The 13500-nt window shown below is 41.5% G+C and overlaps 1 long non-coding RNA gene across 1 annotated transcript in view; it reads left to right on the top strand.

Annotated features, from left to right (window-relative positions):
* The window catches only part of LOC140116485 (uncharacterized), a 34746-nt gene extending 25148 nt beyond the window's left edge, over window positions 1-9598 (top strand). Inside the window, exons 2-3 of the long non-coding RNA XR_011852774.1 lie at window positions 7167-7263; window positions 9096-9598. This is a non-coding gene — a long non-coding RNA (uncharacterized lncRNA). The remainder of the gene's footprint in view (window positions 1-7166; window positions 7264-9095) is intronic.
* Window positions 9599-13500: the final 3902 nt, after the last annotated feature.

Here is a 13500-nt window from a genome sequence, read left to right as displayed (position 1 = left end):
GTCTATCTCTTTAATTGGCTGCATTCAACTTCAGTTGCAACCAGTCGCCCTGTCCCTCATTATTCTCATGTGCTCTGACATGCCCTGGGAGCTGTGAGGGCTTATATAGACAGGTGTGTGTCTTTACTAATCAAGTCAAGTACAAACCAATAAGTTTAATTAATCACAGCTGGACTCCATAGAAGGAGTAGAACCATCTATAGGAGCATCAGAAGGAAATGGACAGCGTGTGAGTTAAATATAAGTGTTACAACAAAGAGTCTGAATAAATATGTCCATGTGATATTTCAGTTTTTCTTGTTTAATAAATTAGAAACAAATATCTACTAGAGATGAGCGAGTATACTCGTCCGAGTATACTGCTCGGTCGAGTATTAGCATACTCGGACCGGCTCGTTACTCGGACGAGTATCTCGCCGGCTCGAGATCGAGCAGTAAATTAATAAAATAAATTGAATAAAAGTATTTTTATTGTAAAAAAAAAATATTACACATGTTTGCAGATGTTTTACTTGTAAGAACACATTGAAATAACACTATTCTTCACTTTCCAGGTGTTCGCCCGTGTCTCCCGCTAAGTTAGGAGATGTTCGGAACATCTGGAATGTGAAGAATAGTGTTCTTTCAATGTGTTCTGCACTTAAATGCTCCTGTATTCACTGTTTTTAATGTTTTAATTCTATTCTTCACTTTGCAGCTGTGCGCGCGTATCTCCGAACCTATCGGGAGACATGCGCGCACACCTGCAATGTGAAGAATAGAATTAAAACATTAAAAACAGTGAACACAGGAGCATTTAAGTGCAGAACACATTGAAATAACACTATTCTTCACATTCCAGATGTTCGTGCGCATCTCCTAACTTAGCGGGAGACACGCGCGAACACCTGCAAAGTGAAGAATAGTGTTATTTCAATGTGTTCTTACAAGTAATACATCTGCAAACATCTGGAATTTTTTTTTTTGCACTGTTCTTTTACTGTTCAGTTTTATTAAAAAAAATGCTCGGGTCTCCCATTGACTTCAATGGGGCTCGTTATTCGAGACGAGCACTCGAGCATCTGGAAAAGTTTGTCTCGAATAACGAGCACCCGAGCATTTTAGTGCTCGCTCATCTCTAATATCTACATTTCTGTTTGTTTTCTTTTAAGATGGGGGCAGAGTGTACATAAATGAGCAAAGAAAGAAGTTTTTTGATCCTACCAATTGGCAATTTGCAATGAAACAAAGAGTGAAAAATTTAAAGGGGTCTGAATACTTTCTGTATTCACTGTATTTGGCCCATTCTATAACACAGTTCAAAATTTGTCTCTATTTTGTGCGTTTTACCAATCACCCTGGTTTTAGGAGTTGCAGAACATGTTTCAAGGTGATTATTTATGTTATTTTATAGCTGTAACACAAGGGTTATTGAGCATACTCCTGCCCCCATCATTGTCTACCAACCTGATCCCTCTATATCTGTCCTACTCTTTTCTGATTTGTCTGTCTGCTCTGATCTAGTTATATGTTTGGTTAACAAAATCAGGAGCCCCTACTAAGCACAGCAGCCCCTCCCGTGTATTTTAGGATTATTCATGACTACCTTAAATGATCACGGTTCAGCCAGTGTCTTCTCACAAAACATCATTCATCCGAATACCATATAAGTCCATGTGAGTGATAATTCATTGGAAGTTGCTCTGGGTTATGAGTGTTATCACATTATTATCAATCATTGTCAGGACAGGGACTATAATTCCTAGTTAGAAACTTGTCTAATTAGGGCTGTTGATGCTTTTAAACAAATAAGGTTTTCCGTCTGAGTTGAAGGCATCTTTTTAACCCTGTGGCTCCTGTTGGTCTGTTTGTACATCATAGTGCCAATCACTGGCCTCAATAGTCTTGTCTGTACATAATATCAGTGCTGAGTGCTGTGGTAGGTACAATCTAGTTATTAACAAAGACTGGTGGGGAGAACCGGATCAGTGGTGCTGGAGCAGCATAAGATTATAGGTTGGGTAATGTTTATATTTTATGGTAATTTTGGTTATCATTGTTATTGTAAACATCCTGGACAACATTTAGCAATGTAGAATCTGTTAGACCATCTCTACTATCAACAGCTTAAAGAGTTACATCACCTTAACCACCTTGTACGTTGATTATATTCCAGGTTCCCCTCCCAGCCGTATCAACTTAGATTTGATTTTTATTCTCCATAGCAGGGAGTTTGCACCCCACCCCAAACACACACTGATAACATCTATGCCCTTTGTCACTTGGCTGGTCTGAGCGCCATTTCAGGGTGTGTTTCATTTACCATGGGGTGTAACAAGGAGGAAGTTGGAGGGGCATGTGCCCTGGGTGTTATTGCAGTGCACATCAGTTCCTACCTTCTATACAATCATGTTGCAGTGCATTTTTTGGACATACACTTACAAGTAGGAAGGGTAAAGGGTATCAAACATTGGGGCTGCCCAATATGTTTGGACAACCCTCCCTACTCATGATCTTCAAATAAGATCATGCAGACCGAATCATAATAAGACCAAATGGTCACTATTCTTATGGGCTATCTTGACCTCTTTATTACTAACAACAGATTGTATTACAGTGTTCAAAAATTCTGAATTATTTACTCCTCCTTAAAGGGAAATAGCGATACTTGGCCTAACATCCCATATTGCTAGAGGGACTATTGGTTTTGGAGAAATTTTAGACGTCATTAACTAAAGCATAGACTGCAAATCTTATCATAATTTAATGAGCTTCCACCACTAATTCGCGGTTGGAATTTTTTCTCTAGCCCTCACTATTCCTGAGAAGATGGGGTACATCTACTAAAGGATGTGTCGCACGCGGCTGCACTATTCTTCATGTCACACAAATTTCTGCACTGAATGTGGCGTTTTGGTGCTCAGTCTGACCGTACACCACATTTATCATGCAAAGTCCGACAGAATTGTGTTGCACGCCCTATTCTAAAGGTGCAGCAAAAAAAAAAAAGTGGTGCTCTCTGTTAGGGCAGTGCAGAGGGCACCAGATTCATATGAAACGTGTGCCAGAAATTACGAATCTGATACCTCCTGCACTATACACATTGTGCAGTTTACCCTGTTTTTTGTAAATGTGCCCCACTATGCTGATTAGGCTCTATACTGCCATGTGGGCAGTCTTGTACCCCAACCAGGCACCACCTACTATACAGCATTAAGCCAAATAAGAATGGTGGGTGCTGAAACAGAAATCATTGGTGGATGGATTCTGGCTAAAAGGAAGAATGCAGAAGAATTGGAATTAGGGAGTAGAACCTATTAATGGATGTGAAGAGTTATAGACTAATGAAAATCTATTGCACAATGTATCAAAGTTACTTGAAATAATTATTGGTTTGTTTCTTGGTCCAGTAGTTTTTTCAGTCATGACATTTAACAACAATTGGTCAAGTATTTCCAGTTATTACCAGTTTATTATAAATCTGGATGACCTTTGGAATATGCAGCATTTACAGACTAAATTTCCATAAAACTCTTTGCTTTGCCAAATCTTGACTTAGTTCTGAAGGGACCTAAATACCTAATAATTACCTAATACCTAATAACCTAATTGATTACCAGTAATGTTATATCTTTATTTCTATAATATAGGGAATATCACTTTTATATGTGAATAAAAGACGTACAATAGATAGAGATATGATAGAGTGTGCACACTCTATAATGGCATGTGGCGTCGCTGCCACGTGGCGTCATTGGGGCAGATTTATCAAGTGTCTGAAAGTCAGAATATTTCTCGTTGCCCATGGCAACCTATCACAGCTCCCCTTTAAAATATTCATGAGCACTGGTAAAATGAAAGCTGAGCTGTGATTGGTTGCCATGGGCAACTAGAAATATTCTGACTTTCAGACACTTGATAAATCTGCCCCATTGTGTCTGCGCATCTGCAGAGAAGAAGTCGGAGGTGCGGCGAGAAGAAGCCGGAGGGAAGTATAGAGTTGTTTTTTTAAGGGGGCTCTGCTGTGGACATTACATTAAGGGGGGGGGCTCTACTGTGGACATTACATCAATGGGGAACTCTGCTGTGATCATTTCATTAATGGGGGCTCTAATGTGGACACTACATTTAGAGGGGCTCTGCTGTGATCATTTCATTAAAGGAGAGCTCTGCTGTTGGCATTATACTAAAGGGGGGCTCTGCTGTGGACATTTAATTAAAGAGGCCTCTGGTGTAGACATTTCATTAGCGATGGGGGACTCTGCTGTGGACACTTCAAGAAAAGAGGGCTCTGCTGTGGACATTACATTAAAGGGGATCTGTGTGTGCACTATTACCTCCTCCACACACACGTGCACTACTACATCTTCCGCATACCCCGTGCACTACTACATCTTCCACATACGCCGTGCACTACTACATCCTCCACACACGCGTGCACTAATATCTCCTCCACACACCCTGTGCACTACTCCTCCTTCTACTTTCACAACGCACTTAGAAGTGTGGTTGGGAGGAAGGGAAACGGCCAATGGGGGGACATAACACAAGGAAAAACAGATGGTGCTGGGAATAATGCAAGGAAAAACAGACAGTGGGAGGGGGGGGGGGTGAATAGTGATTGTGCAACACTGTCTACAGGCTAGATCCCACATATCTCTCCAACACCACCAAATGCAAAATGGTGGCGTTGGAGAATGATGGGATCTGTCCTGACTTACGTATATAATGACATGATCTGTCATGACATGATGAAATTGGTCCTGTGATGTCAGGATCCCCACCCACCCCTAACACTCGTCACCCTGTCGTGAGCAGAAACACAAAAAGCGCTCACGTCCGATATATCGAACACTGAGCGGGAAGGGGTTAAAGCTCATTGCCTCTTTATTCATAGTCTATGGGAGGAGATGGGATCAGGTTCTGGGAGGAAGTGTCCCATTGTAACCTTACTTCCTTAATTGTAATAATAATAATAATAATAATTCTTTATTTATATATAGCGCACACAGATTACGCAGCGCTGCACAGGCATGTCAAATTGGTCCCTGTCCCCATGGGGCTCACAATCTAAACAACCTAACAGTATGTTTTGAAGTGTGGGAGGAAACCGGAGTACCCGGAGGAAACCCACGCAAACACGGAGAGAACATACAAACTCTTTGCAGATGTTGACCTGGGTGGATTCGAACCCAGGACCCCAGTGCTGCAAGGCAGATGTGCTACTCACTCAGCCACCGTGCCGCCCGACAATTGTACAACAATGAAGAATATACTGACACTCTATAAAATGTATTCTTTATAAATTATGAAAACTTTGTAGGTAAAATGAAAGTAAAAATAAATATAATGGAGGTCATGAGTGAAAGTAGGCTTGAGGTCGACTAATTGATTAGAAAAAGTACAAAGATTGTGATGAAATGTTCACAGAGCAGGGCAGGGGTGAAAGAGTATCCAGTACAGTAATGTGTCTATATTTTGTGCCCGGCCACCGTGTTCATTCCGCAGAAAATCCCCATCTACATGCATCCACGTCTGTCCTGGTTTCCTGCCTCAGGGACTCTCCATAGTTACTGTAAATCCTGGGATTTTTTTCTTTGAACTGAAAGTGAATACTTCTCCAAACTTCTAAAACACTCAGTTTAGACATTTTTGCAAGACAGAGAATACATAACCAAGCTGAAGGCCACACAGTTCAAAGCACATTACTGAATGAGAGCTGGCTCTGCAACTGATGATTTTTTAATACTTGCAAATTCTGGTCAAGTCGTTTCAAAAATGAGCAACCAAAGTACTGGTACCGGAACCAGAATTCTGGATCTTGAAGTCAAAGACACTAAAACAGTGTGTTCAACCAGTTTCAATGACATACCTAGTACCACTGTGCAATCTTTAAAGGAAACCTACCTATAAAGATAGATCTGATGGTAGGTTCCTATTAACCTACTAAGCCCTAATCTATCTTTACCTAATCCTTTAATTCTTTCTAAGATAAGCTAAACTTTAACTACCTAATATGGACATTTTCTGGAGAGGCTACTGGGGCATGGAGTAGACTCTCCGGGCAGTGGGAGTAAAGGCTACTCTATGCCCCAGTAGCCTCTTCGATTCCACCTACCTTTGCATTCACTATACACTCTTAACATTGCTCCCGATGTTCGCAACTCCATTGGAGCTCTGCCCATGCACAGTAACTCCGACTTCAGTGCCGACGGGCGCAGCTATAGGTGAAGATAGATAGGGCTTAGTGGGTTAAGCCTATCAGATCTACGTTAATAGGTAGATTTCTGATGGTAGTTTTCCTCTAAAGTGAGTCTTCCACTACCCAACTCCCTTACAAGTAAATAGCATGGTAGAGATCACTATATCGCTTTCCATACCTATATTTTCTGTTTCCTAGTGATTTGCCATTTTAGATAAAATTCAGTTTTTATCTTTACACAAATGAGCTCCTTGGTCCCCCAAAAAGCTTTTTGGCATACAGATTAAACAAAATTTTCTCTAAGTTAGGAATTGTTAGACTCCCTTAAAGGAGACTCTAAGGAAGTTGACCATCACTGGACCTAAATTTAGTCTGAACTTGTCTGTATGTCTGAGAGCAGAGGAGATTTACAGAGTAAATGATGAGTGAAGGCATCCGGTAGTGTCTGGATCAATAAGTCTAGGTGCTGCAATAAGGATAGATTGTAGAAGTGAATGTTCAAGACAAAAGAGAGGTCGAAGTTCTTGAACAGCTTCAATACTGATGCTATATAAAATGTAGAATTTTTTTATACATTTTGAACAATTTGCAGGTAAAATGAAAGTGAAAATAAATAAGTGAAGAAAATGAGTGAAAGTAAACATGAGGTCAGCCGAAGGGTCAACAAGTGATAAGTAAAAATACACAGATAGTGATGAACCTAAAAGCCTCTTTGTACGGTTTTAGTCGATGGTTAAATGGCATCTGAATATAACACCATTTTCAGCCCGAGGTTTGGTGATGAAGGCAGTGCTGTGGGGTCGGTAAGCTAAACTTCTGACTCCAACTAAGACTCCTCAATTTCCCTTACTTCCACTCCAACTCCGGCTCCTTCAAAATGGTCACCGATCTTGACTCCATAACTCCGATTCCACAGTCCTGTTTTCCTGTTTACTCTAGCAGTGCTGAGATAAATGCAGGCATTCCTTTCCTTATTCCTTTGTAGAAGACAAGATTCACTAGATGTACATAAAGTGAAGCACATATTCATCTCAACTAAAAGCCTAGAAGAGGGAAGCATAATTCACATGTGGCCTGTCAAGGTGAGTAAAAGTTAGATGTCCTCACCGTTCGCAGGTTCTTTCCTGCTGCTCTTTGTCCTTATTTACTGATGGGGGTTGTATGCTTTTGTGTAAGGATAAATTGCAGAGCGGCACCATAAACAGGACAGGACCTAGGAGTGGTAAGTACTTGTCAGCTGTACGGTAATACTCCCGGGTCCTTAGCTCTGCTCTGGATCCTAATGCCAGCGCAGTGAGGAACAGGAAAGAGGAGCCAGGAAAGAAGAGGATTTGTTTTTTGGCATGCTCTCGGGGGTCTCTAGTATTTCTATCAGGGCGTCTCCAATATTAATTGCTTTATGCTCTGGGGGTCTTCAGTATTAGTAATTTTCTGGGGTTCTTCAGGATTGTTAGTCTGCTATGGGGTTTCCAGTATTTTTATCTGCTCCAGTATTATTTGTCAAAGTTTTTGGAAAATTCAGGTTCAAATAGAATAAGTCTAAAGTGATGTTGCTCCACTTGTCCTGGAAATTGGTACATAACACCCTTGAGTCCTCTAAAACAAAGATAAAGTTTTTTTTTCCTAAAAAAACTCCAATCTTATTTTATAATTCTATTAAGGATTTTTTTTTTCATTTCCCCTGATTTCCCATCCCCTCTCCCTCATCTGTAGAATCAAAGACATCTTGAAATATTCATCTGAATAGATTCAGATTTGATTTGGTGCCTGAGCAAAGGCATTTGCTGAATCTACAAATCATTTCGCTCATCTATAGCCATAAACTTTTTGTTGTCTTTGTCCCAGTAGTCTGTTTTCATAATGTTGACTACATTATACACGTCCTTGCGCCAGTTTCTTGCCATGACCCTCCTGCTACACATTTAGGAAATCCACCTTGGCCTTACATGACAAACCTGCTTCTTTGGAATGCCCTGGTCCTATGTCAGACAATAGTTTCTAGGGCTACGTATAAGGCCCCGTAATGTGCCTGTATTTTGTGAGGACATAAAATAATATGAAGATTTTCCTATCTACCTTTGAAATACAGAAAGTGTATAAATAAGTTACATACCGTCCATTACAGACCATTTTGTTGAGAAACAGAAAAACATGAAATCCTGAAAGAAGGAATCCTCTTTCCTGTTGTGATTATTCATTAGGAATTCCTCTAGACTCTCTAATGAATAGTTAGTGAATGAGTTTGGGTCTCTGCCTAGCAACATGACTCGCTGCCAGAAGGGACCATGCTAGACGCTGTTATTGTAGTGACCAGGGCTGCGACCTTTAAAGTCACCTACAGAGGAATGACATGGATCTGCTGGGAAACCATATAAAGTGTATACCCACCCCCCACCAACTATACGCTGTTTATAATGCTGTTGTCTTCTGCCGCATCAAAGCTTTAGGTAGCAGGTATGACCCTGAGGCTCCGTTCACGTCTCCATTAGTTCTTTAGTTATCCTCATTATTTATTGTGAGCTAAAACCAGGCATAAGTATTTCCATCATACCACATCTCTGTGTAGTTGCTGGGAAGACTCGCACTTGTTTTGTGTGTTCAACCGCTCCTGGTTTTGGCTCAAAATAACTAAAGGAAATAACTAAAGAACTAACAAAGACGTGGACTGAGTCTAACATGTGCAGAAATGCACTAGACATGTGTATTATGTTGCCAGTACTGAACCCAGAACACGTAAAAGAAGTTCTATATGGAAACTCCTGTGGCCATTATACACAATGGGAGCGCATGGGACTAGTGAACCGTGCATGAACTTTGGTTCTATCAGCATCCTGTGAGCTGTAAAAGATGTTACTGAGTCCTGATTGGTTATTTTCCCTGAGGTGTTTTGTCCTAACATCTTTTTTATTTTTAGGTGTCATCTGTCCAGTGATCTGGATGCTATGCAACAAGAGAAGCTTTGGATTGGAAGTGAGCAACTGGAAGTGAGCCACTGATACCCAGCTGCCAGTAGTGTGAAGCCCTGCGCTCCCCCCTAATATGTATTTTCCCTTCCCATCACCCCCTGTTGCATGCTTTATTAGGCCTCATGCACACAAACGTATACCAGCCCAGCCGAAGCTCGGTGGCATACGTCGGCGTGGGGAAGAGGAGGAGGTGAGCGCTGCCCACTCCCGCCCCTCTCCATAGTAAATAGTAGCCAAAAATACAGCAGGCCCTATCTTTTTGCAGCTACAGCTCGGCGCTGAGCCCTGGTACCATAGCTTTCTACGTCCCCCAGGCGGTCATGTACATGAGGCCTAAGAGGGATTGGGTCACCCAGCCCAATGGTTTGGGTGAGTTGATTTTATATATTCATTCAATAGACAGAGCTTGAGTACGGCGTTACCATGCTGAGCTCACAATATCAAAGTTTCAAGGTGTTGGTTTATATTTGAGTTTTGAAAATAATTAAACAATTAAAGTGTGTTCTAAATTAATGTATTTTTTTTCCTTAATAAAGCACAACGGCCAATACTCAATAAAGTCGTTGTGTTAATTCTATTAATTTTAAGGTTGTGAATTATGCAATCAGTTCTATAGTCCCATGTCCCATGTCCCATTTTATCAGTTGTCATCAGGTTTTTATGCTCCTATCAGCATCACTGTATCAGGTTTACTATTAGAGCTGATTTGCGGTAAAAAAAAACTGATGGCAACTGCTACCTTCCAAAAACAGCGCTGCATCTTTCCACAGGTTGTGTGTGGTATTGCAGCTTAGCCTCACTCACCCTAGTGGAGTCTAGGTGTATAACTAGACACAAACAGGTGAGGAATTGTTTCTGAAAATAAATCCAACATGCCTGGCTGTTCTTACACCCAATGTACAACCAATGCATACTGTACAATGCCGTTACCATGCAAAAAGAGAAGATGTGGCCTGTTTAGAAATTATGGGAGGAGAACAAAATAAAAGATTAAAAAAACCCACATAATAAGGACATCTGAGCTGGAGGTTAACCAAATATCTATTCATTTCTAAAGATCAAGATAAGGGTCATTGATAAAGGAAATCAGTTTTTTCTGTCCCATTTACATGAGTCAGGTGCATGAGAAATAATCCTGAACAGAAATTCTTAAGAACAGTCTGACTCATAGCCTGCTGGTTTGTTGCATTCACTTTCTGAAAAAAATAAATGGTCTAAAAAATATTGGGGCTTATTTACTAAGCATTTTCGCCAGGTTTCCCGACTTTTCGGGGATCGTGCCGGAATTATGTCACATGCAATCGTGGCAGGTTTCACAGAAATCGGGGGGCGGGCCTACGGACGATCCGACAGATTCGGACTACGCGCAGCACTTACATGCACCAGGAAGAAGAAGGTGAACTCCGGCGGACCTGAGTGAGATAACTACACATGCAGGATATCGGGCGCAGGATCTTAGTGAATCGTGGCAGAGTTCATCCTCATCAGACATTCTGGATCGGTGATCGCTGGGCCTGGGTAAGTAAATGTGCCCCATTGTGTCCCTGTTAGTTTGGCACAAATCAAGGTCAAGACAAATGGCCAGTTTCAGCAATTTGTAGGATAATGCTTTTACCTAAAAGGGATTGGCCACTTTACCTCATGTTTTTTGTAGTTTGTGTGTAAGTGTAGGGGCAAGATATTAGATATTTACCAATATACATCTGTTAATAGTTCTGTATTGTTTCTTGATATGTAAAGTCTTTTACCTCATCAGCCAGACATTCCTGTCCATAAAATGGCTGCAGATGGAGGGTCATGTGATCTCTATTCGTTCATGAACAATTTCCCCGGCCAGGACCTTATGACAGTATTTATAAATATAAGATTAAGGTCTTGGCATAGAGGTTGGTCGTAGACAGATATAGATCACATGATCTATATCATCATCTGCAAACTTTTTTAGGAATGTCTGGCAGATGAGGTAAAAGACACGAGGCGTCACTTTACATATCAAGAAAGCGGAGCAGAACTATTAGTAGACTATTAGTAGACTACTGACCCCCCAAACTTACACACATAAAAAGAAACATGAGGTAAAGTTGCCAATCCGCTTATACACTCACCGGCCACTTTATTAGGTACACCTGTCCAACTGCTCGTTAACACTTAATTTCTAATCAACCAATCACATGACGTCAACTCAGTGCATTTAGGCATGTAGACATGGTCAAGACAATCTCCTGCAGTTCAAACCGAGCATCAGTATGGGGAAGAAAGGTGATTTGAGTGCCTTTGAACGTGGCATGGTTGTTGGTGCCAGAAGGGCTGGTCTGAGTATTTCAGAAACTGCTGATCTACTGGGATTTTCACGCACAACCATCTCTAGGGTTTACAGAGAATGGTCCGAAAAAGAAAAAACATCCAGTGAGTGGCAGTTCTGTGGGCGGAAATGCCTTGTTGATGCCAGAGGTCAGAGGAGAATGGGCAGACTGGTTCGAGCTGATAGAAAGGCAACAGTGACTCAAATCGCCACCCGTTACAACAAAGGTAGGCAGAAGAGCATCTCTGAACGCACAGTACATTGAATTTTGAGGCAGATGGGCTACAGCAGCAGAAGACCACTCCTTTCAGCTAAGAACAGGAAACTGAGAATACAATTTGCACAAGCTCATCGAAATTGGACAGTAGAAGATTGAAAAAACGTTGCCTGGTCTGATGAGTCTCGATTTCTGCTGCGACATTCGGATGGTAGGGTCAGAATTTGGCGTCAACAACATGAAAGCATGGATCCATCCTGCCTTGTATCAATGGTTCAGGCTGGTGGTGGTGGTGTCATGATGTGGGGAATATTTTCTTGGCACTCTTTGGGCCCCTTGGTACCAATTGAGCATCGTTGCAACGCCACAGCCTACCTGAGTATTGTTGCTGACCATGTCCATCCCTTTATGACCACAATGTACCCAACATCTGATGGCTACTTTCAGCAGGATAATGCGCCATGTCATAAAGCTGGAATCATCTCAGACTGGTTTCTTGAACATGACAATGAGTTCACTGTACTGGCAGTCACCAGATCTCAATCCAATAGAGCATCTTTGGGATGTGGTGGAAAGGGAGATTCGCATCATGGATGTGCAGCCGACAAATCTGCGGCAACTGTGTGATGCCATCATGTCAATATGAGGAATGCTTCCAGCACCTTGTTGAATCTATGCCACGAAGAATTGAGGCAGTTCTGAAGGCAAAAGAGGGGTCCAACCCGTTACTAGCATGGTATACCTAATGTAGCCGGTGAGTGTAGTTAGCTGAATGGCTGCGGATTTACCCTAGTGGTAACCCCCAGCCATTCTGCAAGCATTAAACTAGTCACAATGGTCTTGTTACTTTCACAATTCTGTTGGTGTTCGGAACTCTGCCTTTGCATTTTATCCGCAGGAGTTTTTCCTCATTGCTATCAGTCTCATACACTACATCTCTATTGTATTACACTGTGGATTTGCCCTCATACAAGAAACGCTAAATGTAAACCAATGTAAATTGGCTCCAGCTATCAAGGAATTAAATGATCTCAGCAATATCTCCCTTTGTACTCAAGGTGCAACCATGTGTTCTGGTTTTCCAATGCAGTTTTTGATGTTCAAACCAGGAGTGTAGTGAAAAAAGAGGAGGAGCAGCATCTCTCCATTAGGCTACATTCACTCGACCATTGGGGGAAGTATATATGGCCGCAAGCTTGCTCTTGTACATACGTCCCACATAGGCCGGCAATAGGCGCACGGAGCGGTACGTTCCGCTCCCTAACCAGGGAAAAGATAGGACATGTATCACGGCACCGTGCGCCATGTATCTCTATGGAGAGGGGCGGGGGCAAACAGCGGCGCCACAGCAGTCACACTTTAGTGTGAATGTAGCCTAATATGTTATCACCTATTATGATCAACACCTGCTTTTGGCTTCATAAACCTGTGAAGCCATCTGAAAACCTGAATATGTGGATGTAGATTTTAGGTCAATAGAGCTCATGACAGAAGAATCATTACATTGGTAATTGGGGGCCATCACATATACCCATGAAAGGACGGGCCCATTGGGATTTATCCCTGTTGCTGTTGTATATAGATCAACAATCATTAATTTCCATACAGTTTCTTGTTAAATAAACATCTTTAGCGCTGAATAAAATTTGTGATCTAAAATTGTTCACGTTTATAAAATGATCACTGGTACCATTATTGAGAATGGCTGTTCCTAACCTTTTTAAAGAGACCTCAGTCCTACGGAAACCAGACGACCAGTGAGACGTATAAACAATATATATTTTGGGTTTTAAACAAAAGCTAACCTTTGTTGCTTATCTGGTAATAGATGATA

This window comes from Engystomops pustulosus, chromosome 2, assembly GCF_040894005.1.
Source record: "Engystomops pustulosus chromosome 2, aEngPut4.maternal, whole genome shotgun sequence".
Classification (NCBI taxonomy): Eukaryota; Metazoa; Chordata; class Amphibia; order Anura; family Leptodactylidae; genus Engystomops; species Engystomops pustulosus.
Note: the sequence above shows the minus strand (reverse complement) of the source record. Positions and strands in the feature narration are given on the sequence as shown.